Source organism: Equus quagga, chromosome 8, assembly GCF_021613505.1.
Source record: "Equus quagga isolate Etosha38 chromosome 8, UCLA_HA_Equagga_1.0, whole genome shotgun sequence".
NCBI classification, from domain to species: domain Eukaryota; kingdom Metazoa; phylum Chordata; class Mammalia; order Perissodactyla; family Equidae; genus Equus; species Equus quagga.
In genome coordinates this window covers 451,189-464,397 of record NC_060274.1, presented here as the reverse complement: position 1 = coordinate 464,397, position 13,209 = coordinate 451,189, and positions in this window count along the sequence as shown.

Sequence of the window (13,209 nt, the reverse complement as noted above, 5' to 3'; positions counted from 1 at the left end):
CCTGTGGAGGAGACAGGCTGTCCGTGCAGCGGGAAGAGCAGGTTTTATGAGCCTCGGTCGTCTACTGGAGGAGTCCTGGAGGAATCGCTGTAACTGAGCATCTGCGTAAGTCGCTGTGGTTCTGAGTCAGGCCCGACAGCCTGGGGCTCACAGGCTGCTCGCCGTGGGGGGCCTGGGGTGAGTGATCAAATAACTATGTGCCTAGATTTCTGCATCTATAAAGTTCTTGACCCAGCATCAGCAAGCGCTCAGCAAGGGCTGAATACCGTAGACAAATTCTGAGTCATTTCCAGGAGACGTAGTCTAGCACCCAAGGTGCTTTGATGCTGGAAGAAAGACCTGGCTGAGAAGATGTCCCTGCAAATGTTGGGAGCTCAGCACCCCTGACTGATGAGTGGACAGAGGACCAGGAGTGACACCTCACTATGGATAAAGCAGCAAAAAGGCCCAATGTCACAAGAAGAGAAGAGAAACCATCGGCACCAAGAGGTCCCTGCCAACCCCATATTTCTATGCTGCTCCCTCCTCTCTTCCTCTGCGAGTGGTACCTACTGGGGGATGGGCACCAGAGGTACAAAAGGAACAGTTCTGATCTGCAGAGAGCTGGCAGCTGGGGAGGGAACGCGGCTTTATAACAATTACAGAGCAGCATGCGCTGCCCATAATGGCCTCCTCGGGGCCAGCACGTGTGTCTTCCTGGGAGGCTCAGGGACAACTTCCCGAAGGGAACGGAAGGGAAGGGAAGGGAAGGGAAGGGAGCCTACAGGGAGAACAGAGGAACAGTCGTTATGGGCAGGAGAAAGGCGTGTTCAAAACACATGCCAAGCTCACAGACCCACTACTAGTTCCAGCCTCGGTTTCCCCACTGATAGAGTAGAAATTGTGTCTCCCACTTAGAATCCAAGATCCTCACAAGCACCGAAACTCTGTGAAGTGAATCTATTGCGGCACATTAGAAATAGTTTTAAGAAGATGTTTAAAGGCTGTTAGGGGCCACCGGGAAGCCGAGTGCTATGGCGGAAAGGACACAAATCTCTGGGATTTTGTTTCTGTTGGTGACGTGCCCTTGGGCTTCATGCTCCACATCTGAGGATGAAGGTTAACTGAAATGCATTTAGTGAGAGCCTCATGCAGGACAGGCGCTCCGTGAATTCCTGGGACCCCGCTCTCATGTGAGAAGAGCACATTTGCAGCTTGATCCCAAAGGAAAGTATGGCGGCCCCAGCCTCTTGCTGAGTCTGGGCGCAGGTTTCTCTGGAAGCGCCCTCGGTGCAGAGTCATCTCTGAGGAGGCTGGCGTGATGGACCAGAACTCTGCTGCTGAAGCGGCTGTGTGGCCGACTCCTGCCTCATGCTGACCTGCCACAGCGTCTGCCGTTGTCACTTCCAGCCGTCAGGGAACCAAACGCTAACAGTCATAACAGTCATTGTCGTCCTGAAATTGCTTCCCCTCTGGCTATGGACATCTGTCAACTCGCAGTGAGAGCACCATGCGATCTTCAGTTTCTCACTCCTGAATCTTCCATTTCGGAGCATAATAATGTTTTCACTTACGTTGCACGTCTACAGCGCAACATCGAAAGGTGGTTTGTGATCACAGGTTAATTTAATCAGTGTGAGCTGATAATTGGAACTATGATATTGAGTTTGGGTTCTGAATTATTTTAACATATTTTCAGATTAATTGGATAATTGCTCAAACTCCGTCTCACGTGTGTCGGGTGGAAATAGCTTGTGAGCCGGTGTTCAGTTTGGGGTGAAGTGCCTTGTACTTGGGACCATAATACCGACGGGCCACCCTAGTGGAGCAGGCCTCCTGCAAGAGTGATCAGGTCTCCTCGTCTATAAATTGAGCAACGTGAAAACTCTGGTCTCTGGTGCCGGCTGGTGCTATACAGATTGTAGCAACACGGCCTGGACTTGACACGTCCCACCTTGACCTCCTCCTCTGGGGTCCTCTGAGCTGTGGGATGTTTCAGTGTCCACCTGCCCGCTGCCCCGGCTGCCTCCCAATGACCCAGCCCGTCCCATCCTGCTGGCCTTTCTCCTTCCCCGCACTTCCCTTTGATGTACAAGGACTTCTCATCCAGGGGAAGAAGTGATCAGGTTGAGGGTGGAGAGTGGACAGGCCAGATCCTGGCTCTGCTGGGGACGGGTCTCCTGATCCTTGACTTCCTGTATGGTGACAACCCCCAAGTTGTTTTCTTCTCCAACAAGATCACCGTCTGCCCCTGCTGTCCCACCGCAGGGAGGACAACAACCCCGGGAGATGCCACCTGTTTCTCTCTACAGCCAGCACTCCCTAAGTTCTCCTGTCGCCGAGCCTCCAGCTAAGAGGCTCCAGGGCTGTGTCCCCGACCCCAGTCCCATGGAGACGGGCTGGGAGGCTCGTGATGCAGCTGGGGTGCCACAGGGTCTGTCTCCCTGAGACCCCGCTGTCTAGGGGGAGGTGCCATCACATCAGCAAACCTGGAGCAGCCCCAGGCTTTAAGGTCCACAAGGCTGCGCTTGGACAGAATCTCTAGAACACGGGGGGCTCTGAGGGGTGATCCACCACTCACCGTCCTCCTGCCAACTCTCGCCACCCAAGGTGAGGTGCTGGGAATTCCCGCAGCTGCGACAAGATGTTGCCGCGAGGACCAGCGGAGCACAGGTGCTCCGATCTAAGTGAGTGAAGTTGGAAATGAATCAGAGAGAACTCTTTTCTTTCAGCCAGATGGTATTTCCAAACCAGTGTATTTGTGTCTCAAAAGCTTTTATGTAAGTCACAGAGAGTGTGGGGAGCCAGGACGGCCAGGAAGGACTAGGAGAGAATGACAGAACTGTCACCAGAACCACAACTGATTTGTGCTGAATAACTTCATGTTTTTGCCCAGAACCTGTATTTCTCCAGGAAGGTGGTGGCACAGGGCTGGAGGAGGAGGAACGAGGTCCTGGTGTTCCTAGGGGTCGGCGTTTGTAGAATCTCACTTACTCCACCTGTACAGAGCTGGCCTCAGGCCTCCCACCGCCCCAGACGCCCCTCGGCCCGAGCTCCCTTCCTCCCTCCCCAACCTGGTCCCAACCAACCACCCCAGGACCCTGTTCTGGACCACTGACGACGGTTTACCAGAGACAATAGGAGACAGCGGGCGGTCGAGCTGCTCCCTGGATCTCTGTAAAGCCACTTGGAGAGGCCTCCTCCTCAGCTGCTCCGACCCTGTTCTTTCAACTCTGCCAGAACCCGCAGAGAGGCCCGACCTTCCACAGAGGGACCGAGCAGCCTCAAAGAAGCAGAACAGGCCCAGCAGGTGCAACATTGGCACCAGCTGCAGACGGGCTCCAGGGGGCAGGGAAAATGGAAGCAGACAGGGCCATCGCGTCCACGGGTGTTTCTTTGAGACTGAGTCAGCCTGCGAGATGGCGGAAGACGGGCTGTGCAGAGACCAGTTTCCCTGTGGGCAAGATAAGGCAGGAGGGGTCCCTCTACCTCCCCTCCCCTCTGACTTGCAGGGAACAATTCCTGCAAAATTCCTCAGCAACACAAGAGAAGAACAGATGATGCAAGGGCAGAGACGAGGCTCAGATCCCGGGGAGGAAAGATCCCCTTTATGTGAACTTCGAGAACATGTCGTCACTGGAGTCGGCTAACCCGGGTGTCAGGGGGTGGTACAAAGGCTTCAGGATGCTTTCCGGGGCTGACGGGGTGCTCCAGCTGGATTGTGGAGTTGCTCTCATGAGTGTGCACACTTCTCAACACTCGTCCAGCTGTGAGCTTAATATGCGTGCATCTCATGGTGTGTAAATTATATGCCAATAAAGTTGTTTGAAAAATAAAGACGAAAAGTACACCCATCCATGAAGAAAACCCAAGGCACACAGACGTGTTGGTTCTAAACACATTCAAGGGAATCTGAGGAAAGGACGCCAGCTCTTCTAGGAGGAAGCGCTGTCTGTCGGGATTGGCCTGCCTGGGCCCTCCTTCACTGAGTCTGTGTGACACACGTGGCCTTTCTGCGCCTCCTGAGAGGAATAATTACACTTACCATGTGTGTTGTGAACTCTAAAGTCTGACACACAGTAGGTCCTCACTAATAGGCAATGAAGGGACCTCGTGAAATGGGAGCTCAAATAACAGACAGAAATGTCTCAGTCAATGTTAAACTAAGATGAAAATAACTTTAATACACTATTTTCACTAATCAAATTGGCAAGTGAATTTTCAAACGAATAATTCATACGGTTGATGAAGAACAACTGGTAGCATTATAAATTGGTACAAATTTTCTAGCGGGAATTTATAAATAGATAGTAAGTGTCTTTAAAACGTTGATTCCCTTCAACAAAATAATTCCACTTCTAGAAATTTATCATAATAAATACGAGACACAATTACAATGATTTATGTACAAAGATGTTCAATGAAAAATTATTTAGACTGCCAAAATTTGGAAACCATCCAAGTGTCTATAAACAGAGGAGAGATCAAATCTTTAGGGTACAGCTGAGGAATAGACTGGACGGTCCTTCTCCACCTGAGGTTTGCGCGGCTGCACTGCAAAAAATGGGCAGTTTTGCTTATTGGTTGTTTGGTTTGAATGACAAATTTTTAAGATTTCACTTTTTTTTCCCTTTTTTCTCCCCAAAGCACCCCGGTACATAGTTGTATATTCTTCGTTGTGGGTCCTTCTAGCTGTGGTATGTGGGACGCTGCATCAGCGTGGTATGATGAGCAGTACCATGTCCGTGCCCAGGATTCGAAACAACGATACACTGGGCCGCCTGCAGCGGAGCACGCAAACTTAACCACTCGTCCACGGGGCCAGCCCCTTGAATGACAAATTTTTAAAGTAAAGGTCTCCCTAAGACTGAACAAGGCCACAGGAGGCATTGGGGTCAAGAGAACAGACCTGGCACATTGCCACGGCAGCTGGAGGGACGTCCACACCCCACTCACGTTCTGGTGGCCACAACTAACCACACGGACACTCCACCAGGCTTTGGGGGAGACGGACCCTCTGAGGACTAGTCAGAGAGGAGGCAGAAGGCAGCGTGCGTTCTTGACGTCCACCATCCGGCCAGGAGCCCCCGGGGCGGCCTGGGGTCCTCCTCTCCATTTCTCTATCACCCATAACAGGCCGTGGCACGGAGCAGCTCTCCGTGAATACGCATTGAATGAATCAGAGAACCACATCCAAAAGAAGCAGAAGTTTTCCAGAGAATAAACAGGCAAGAGGATAGAGGAAAGGACACAGGCAGACTTGGACCCGTCCGTCACTTTACCGTAGGGTTTCAGGGTCACCTGACCCTGAGTGACCAAGAGGCATTTGTCACCCAAACTCTTCCACTTTTCAAAAAGGAGAAGGGAAAGGAATTAGGAGAAGAAATAATACAGAAGCTAACTCTGAAGCTCCCCGACGCCCATGTGTGCAGCACACACACACACATGCGTGTGCACTCACACACGACAAATGTCTCCAGGAGCTGACCCAGTCTGCCATGAGGCCACCAGGCACCACCAGAGAAATGAGGGAAGCTCAGAACATCGAGAGGGACAGCACCCTGCTGGTCTAAATGCTTCACCTGACAGCGTGAGGATGCGACCGACAGGGTCACCCTGCAGAGCCAGGTCTGGGAAACAAGGCTCCCACATCGTCAGTGTCTTCAGAGTTGGGGGGATCCCTTCCCTTCCCCCGCAGCTCCTCCCCTCCAGGTTGTCCTCAGATGCAGTGAGACAGGGCCCCGTGCCCAGAGCCGTGTCCGCGGAAGGGATCAGTCGACGGCAACTCTGTCCCCCACCACAGCTGCATCCACGTCCAGACCCCACTGGCCACACACTGAGGAAGGGAGTGGCCCTCAGAGCCCAGCAGAAAAGTCTGCCTTTTCCATTTTAATCTCAACTTTTGTTTACACCAGAAGAGAGAGGGTCAGTTTGTGGAAGAGACAGAAGAAGATTCGCCCACCTCCCGAGCTGCTGAAAGAGAGCCCCAGCAAAGCTCACTTGAAATAGCAGATCAAACAAAAATAGCATCCTCAGCTTTTGGAATGAACTGCGTAGTGGGAAGGGAAGAAGGGCATTGCGACATATTGACCTCCCAAGCTCTGTTTGGGTCAGTTTGTTAAAATTAGTCTGTTCTCCCTGGGGACACACCAAATGCTGTCTTCTCACTGGCAGACGTCCAGGGGAACCTCAGGCTGCAGTAACTAACTCAGAACGGAGCTCACGGCTCACCCTGCGTGGGCAGTGGAGAAGCAAGCCCCCCTTCCCCCATCACTCTGAAGAGTCCTGACTTCCGCAGGGTCCTCTGCAGCGTGTGGAATGGGAGGCGAGTTTACACCATTAGAACAGGGTGGGGAGTCAGCAGAGATGCCTGAACACCACGACCAAGGTGAGTGCCCCCGGAAGGCAGAGCTCCCCGAGATGAGAGCTGTTCCTACACATAGAACATCCATGACAAGCTCCACTGCCGTTTTGTCTTGGCGATCAGACCCGTCTTAAACATCTGCATCGTGGAACGATGTTCCAGTCAATGATGGGACCGCATAGACGACAGTGGTACCATATAACGTACGTGTGCTGCAGGCTGCACCATCTAGGTGTGTGTAAGTACACACCATGATGTTGACACAACCATGAAATTGCCCAACACTGTGTTTCTCAGAAGGTGTCCCATCGTTAAGCAATGCACAACTGTATCCCTCTCTGTTCCTCACCATCCCACCACTCCAGGTCCCATGAACCTGCCAGATCAGGAACGTGTAAACCGTGGGCCTCTTCCTCGGTTGGCACCAGCCACAGCACAAAGTCTCTCCAGCCCCCCTTCCCTCTCCTGGGTCAAAAGAATTTGACTTTGAGGAAGGGAAAGGGACCTAATGTTTCTTTTTCATCTTAAACTGAAACTCTCAAATTTAGGATGTTTTCCCCATATAAATATATTCTTTATAATATTGCATATAACCAGACTTTTCATGCCAAAGTTTTTTCTAACCTTCTAGGAAAGGCCTGAAATTCACAGAGTCAAACATATTCATTCCAATTCTTGAGGAAATCGTGTTTGCTTCTCCTGCAGATGCTCACACTGAGGGGCCCCCCGAGGAGGGACTCACTTCCTTCCCCAACACGTCGGGAGGAGCGAGTGCAGCCCGGGAGGAACTTGGAAACACCACGAATCCTATCAAAACCACAGCGCAGGTCACTTCCTTAAAAGCGTAAGTGACTCTTGACATCTGGCCAAAGCACAACAGGCAATTTGCTCTGCCATCCACGTCCGTGGCTTCTAAGCCAGGGCACCACCTGAGCTGGGATGTCAGGCCGAGTAGCAGAAAGTCTGGGGCCCCAATTCTGCCTCTGAAGAGAAGAGATCACTAAACCCATGGTGGTTCTTGTAAAGTGCTCAGGACTACAAGCAGACATATCTTCCCTTCTGGTCTGCTCATCTTAAAGTTAAAGTTAACTTAAAAATTTCCTAAATTTTTGTTAATAATGGTTTGACCATGATGGAAGTAAAAACCAGTGCGAACATAAGCACGGACCGTAAAGAGATTGGTATCAGAAAATCTTCAGACTGAGAAGGACTCTAACATCCCGGGTCCTCATGCTCACCTCAACCGTTTATCGCCATTTTAGAGAACATATCAAAAGGAGACTCTGTCACCTCCTCAGCGACCATGGCACCCTCACCGTCTTCCCAGGGTTTAGTCAGTGCCTTGATCCAGCACGACTTCCTCCTGTACAATTTTAGGCCACCTGCTCTCACCCTGAGCTTAATTCCTTTTTTAAGAAAGCTATTAATGGCTTAAGTAGCATCACTGTTCTTTGTGAGCTTCAGAAAAGAAAGAGATTCTGACCCCCATGTTGCAACACACTGTTTCACGTGGGCTTCTTTGGAGACCCCACTCGCATTTCTGTTAGCACTGTAACCTCCAGAACGTGGGAGCAGCAAATGCTCGTGGGGCAGTGGATGTTTCCTTAAGAAACAGGAAAAATGAGAAGGAGAGTGTACTGTTTTCCAGGCTTTGTAAGCAAGAAAACACAAGGATGGCATCTCCCCAACCTCCCAGGAGTAACGTGATGGAGGTCAGACAGGTTTCTCTAAAGTGGGAATATTTGTTTATTTGAGCCAATGAATGTTACTCAAGGTTGTTCTGGGAAAAACATGCTAATACTCTGCAAGGACATATATCATCTTTAGAAAGATTATATCTGAATTACTTCCACATGACAAATGCCTGAAATGGTCTGAGTATTTTCTGGTGTCTGTACTTGCCGTGTGAGGCACTGCATTCAACAGGAACATACTCTGTGCACCCCATAGTCAAGGTCCCTGGCTCACTGCACTTCTTCCCGCATTTGAAATGCTGCTCTTCATCTTGACGTTTCTGCAGACACTCGGCTGCTCTTTAGGAAAACTGTTTAACTTCCTGATAGCTTTTTTACAAAATTCATACATGGAGAAGTTACTAACTGCATGTGGCTTAGTTTGCTGGATACCAAACAAACACATCCTCACAGACACTTTGTGTCTACGTGACCATTTATTTATTAGAATAAAAACAAAATAATGTGGTTTTCTTCTCGATAATGTCTATGTTTGGCTGCACGTTATGGTCCAAAACTACTAGTGACCTTGGTAAGAGTGAAGATCTGAATAGAACTTCTTTCGTGATCAACATCCTTACACACTTTTACATGTTTCCCTCCTGTGTGTGTGTGCGTGCTCTCAGACTGCAGCTCACACCTGTTAGGGACCCTCTCTGGCCCCCGCCCCAGCTGGGACTGGATGCATCGAGGACAAGAGCTGCCTGGGCCTGCCCTCTGGGAGGCTGTAGTCTCCCGGGATGCACAGACCTTAAATAACTGCACACGTTAATTAGGGCATAGGCAAGCTGCCACGAGAGCTTTGTAACGTAGAGCAGGTATTGCCGTCTGGGAGGTCCGGAGAGGGCTTCTCTAAAGCTTCATTTCAAGGGGGGTTGGCCAGAGTGAGTGCAGACCATCCAGCGGATGAAGGATCACCTGCGGAGTCTCGCAATCAGGGAGGAGTAGAGAGCCCTGTGCCAACAGCCAGTGTGGCTGGAGCTGTGAGCGAAGGCGCAGTTGGGAGGATAACACGAAACAAGGCAGAAAGACAGTCAGGAGCCAGATGACGCAAAGGCCTGACAGACCGAGTTGAGGGTTTTGAACTTTATGCTAAAAACACTCAGAAGCCGTTAGCTAGTTCTGAGCAGGGAAAACCTGCGCAGATTTGTGCTTTGGAAAGCCTCTGGTAGCAACGTGGAGAATGAGGTCCTTGCAACGCTGTGCAATAGAGACCACTACTCTCTCCTTTTCAGAGGCTTAGTGGAGTTAATAATCACCTGAGTGACCGGCCAGCTCAGCACAGCCTGGACCTGACCCCAAGACTCTGGCACCAAAGCCCCCAGCAAACCAGTCTGTGTCTTGACCCATTTGATTTGCTTGGTTTCGGTCTGATGCAACGATGGAAAAGCTCCCCAAAATCCACTATGCTGTATATACGCCATCTCGTAGACCAGCATTACATACACACCAGTAAATTACATCGTGTGTGTGTGTGCGTCTATTCACTGTGTAATTCATCTTAATGCTTTTGCTTATGGAAAGTTTCAAACATATACAAAAGAGGAGAGAATAGTAAAATCAACTCACCATGCACCTAGCATCCTGTTCAACGGTTGTCAGCTGGTGGCCCTGCACCCCACCCCCTTGCCTCCATCTCGGGTTATTTTGAAGCAAATCCCAGACATAATATTGTTTCATTGATATATATTTCAGAATTTTGCTCTAAAAGTTAAGGACTCTTTTTTAAATTAACAGTAATAATCTCTCACATCTGAAAAATTTAACAGGCATACATCCATATCATTAAACAACCCAATCATTGTTACCTCTCTCCAGTTGGCTCATGAACTTTTTGACTGTTTTTTAACTGTGTAAGTCTCTTCCAATCTGTGGGTCCCCCATCTCTTTCCTTTTCCTTTGCACCGAGTTCCCTGGATTTGGCTGAGTAGATCTGTGGTGTCCTGACCACGTCCTTCCATCCTCCGTAATCCTGTAAACTGGTAACTAGATCCGAAGGTCTGATCAGATCCAACTTCAATATTCTTTGCAAAAATACCTCATAAATGGGGCTGGCCCCGTGGCATAGTGGTTAAGTTCACATGCTCCACTTTTTACGTTTGGATCCAGGGCGTGGACCCTACACACTGCTCCTCAGGCCGTGCTGAGACAGCGTCCCACATCAAAGAACTAGAAGGACTTACAACTAGGATATACAGCAATGTACTGGGGATTTGGGAGAAAAAAAATAAGAGGAAGATTGGCAACAGATGTTAGCTCAGGGCCAATCTTCCTCACCAAAAAGCACAACTTAAAAAGAAAAAAATACTCCACCAATGATGTTGTTGGCCTGTCTGTTTAGTGTGCCCCACCCAACCAGTGTAAAGCGTACACGTGGAGTCACATCTGAAGGCGTGAATAAACACATGCACCGAGCATCTCTTTGGGTTTCTACAGAGGTTACCTTGTTGACATCTTGGTAATTGCTCATCTCTTTGCGATTCACAAACACACAAAATTAGAAACACAGTGGCTGCCGTTCTCCAATAAAGGAGCCAGGCTTACTGGAAAAAAGGTTGTTTGCAGAGCAGCAAAGGGCCTGGAGGCTGGTGGAGCCTGAAAGTGTGACGTGCTCTGACAGCAGGGGACCTGTGGAGTGGGAGGAGGCAGAGAAGGGGCACCGCTGGAGTCTGGGAGAGTCAAGCATCAAAATAACAGTAGAAGCAGACTGTGACCCCCTGAATGAAAGATCCTTCCAGAGTCCACACCAATGTGAACAGGAAGAGAACAGTCGTCCTTACTGTAGGAAGCCAATGGATAGATAAGAAGGGATGATGGCCGGACAGCCACTGTGATAGTGAGAATTCTTGGCACTATTCTTGCAGCATTTCTGGAAGTCCAAAATTTTGTCCAAACAAAAAGTTAAAGGAAAGAATCTAAGGAAAAGTGTGTGTGCCTCACCTTTCTCACTGGTCTCCCTGAAGCTCCAAGGAGCTGGGGGTGGGTCCTGGGCATGAATGGGAGGAAGGGGGTCACACAAGCCCTTTCTTGCCACGCTGGCCCTTAGCTGCGCTCAGAACCCTTCTCGGAACACAGCACCAGCACCCCTCCTGCTAAAGGATCTGCTGTTTTCCCTCGTTGTTTCCAGTGCATTGCTGTTCCTTCCTTCCTGACGCCTAGTGGTGAACCTGGAGATTATGACAGAAGGCTGACCCTGCTGGGCATTGCTTGGCGTGGTGAACCACAGCTGGTCTATGAATGCCCATGTTTTTATATGGCTGTTTTTGATCAGTGTACCTGAATTTCTCGGTGGAATTGACATAAACCCTGAAAGCGGAGAGACCATCTGATTAAAAGCCAAATCACAGCGTCAGTCTCAGAAGAGACTCAGGGTGCTGGGAACGCAAAGCTCCAAGCCTGACGTCTCTGATTTCCTCCTTAAGCACGTGACTTGCTCAGCCCAGATGAAAGACGAATTTATTCCCTGATTTTACAAGATGGTTGGGGAAGGTGCAAGTGAGATGATCTTTAAAGATCTTAAGTATTTTAAAGATCTACTTAAGTCCTTCAAGGCTCTCTCATGGGGTGGTCTTCACAAGAACCCAGCAGATTCCATATTCTTGAAAATGATGAGCCATTTAGTGATCATCAAAGTCCAGTCACTTCCAAAAGTGAAAGCGAGCTATTAATAATTACTCCAGGCTGACAAGGTAAATTAGCATAAGGTCACCCTTCTCTTTCTCTAGATCCTGTAGACAATTGGAAGAAAATGTTGCAACTCCCTCAGTTATTCTAGAATAACCCTTTAAAAAAAAGCAGGGGGCAGCTTGAGGATGGAGGTGGTTTCAAAGCCTCGGTCTCCCCACCCACACCTTGGCCCCGCTGCTGACTTCTTTCCATGGATGGAATCGCTCCACTGGAGTCCTTCTCTTTGAGCATTTATTCCAGAATCACAGCCGGGTTGACCAGAGGGGTCAGGATGGATCGTTGTGCCTCAGACACAGAAGCACCAGCAGGGCTGTCCCGGGGCTTAGCGTGTGGGGTCTGATCCCTACATATTGTCCTGTCAGTCTCACCTCCACACACACGTCTCCCCATCATTCATGCACACGAGACGGGCATGTGGACTTGGGCACATGCATGCCTTACCTCTCCTCCTCAGGAAGATTCCAGAACTTCTGACTGTGCAATGAGGACCAGTGGGACAAACCGTTCCTTACCCTCCCCCTTAATTAATTAGGCCCAGAAGTTCTGTCCCTCTCTCTGCTCCTCTCCAGCCCCGGAAATAAACCCCCTCTTTCAACCAGGACTTGTCATCTTAGAGAGCTGATGATCTTCACCCACCCTGAGGAACCACCAAATCGCACCAGTGAGGGGGTCCATCAAAGCCCTGAGTCTTGTTCTCAGTAAGATGCTGAGTTTCTGACCAACAGTGATTAACGAGTAAACTGGGGCCTGGAGCCAGACTGCCCAGATTTGAACACTGACTCTGCCTCCTAGGAGCCCTGAGCAGATAACTTCACGTCTTCAAGCCTCCGTCCCCCAACTCTAAGGTGGGAGTAACAATAACACCGATCAAGCGATCGCCGCCAGGGCTAATGAGATAATCCACGCAGAGTGGTTCATCCAGGCCTGGCACATAGTGAGAGCTCAATAAAAGAGCATTGGCTGCTCACTAGCATCTGTCCCACCACAGCTGTGGCTGAGGTAGAAGCCAACTAACTGTTGCGAATTAACTAGAAATAAACTCACCAACGAATGAGTAAGTGTTATTCCAAGACAAAAAGCCTTTGCCACAGCAATGTAACAGCGCCTCAAGTGAGGCTTTGTTCCTGCCCGTAACGGCCAGCTCTGAGGGCTCTCGGCACCCGTCAAAGGGGACATCGAGTCAAGCGTGCCTTAGTGCGGATCCCCAGGGAGCTGAGGAGGCTGCTCCAGAAACCAACCACCGGCAACTCTGCCTGCTCCTTACATTGTCCTGAGAATGACTTTGGAGGGTTCTTTGAAGCAGGCAGAGGAGCGAGGAAAGTTCTTTTAATCAATCCAATGAGCCCAGATGAGAACGTCAGAAATGGAAAAGCAGCGGTCACCTCTGCCCTCCAAGCCTCGTTCAACGAGGGAGCAAGCGAATGCAAGTCGGCTCTGAGGGATGGT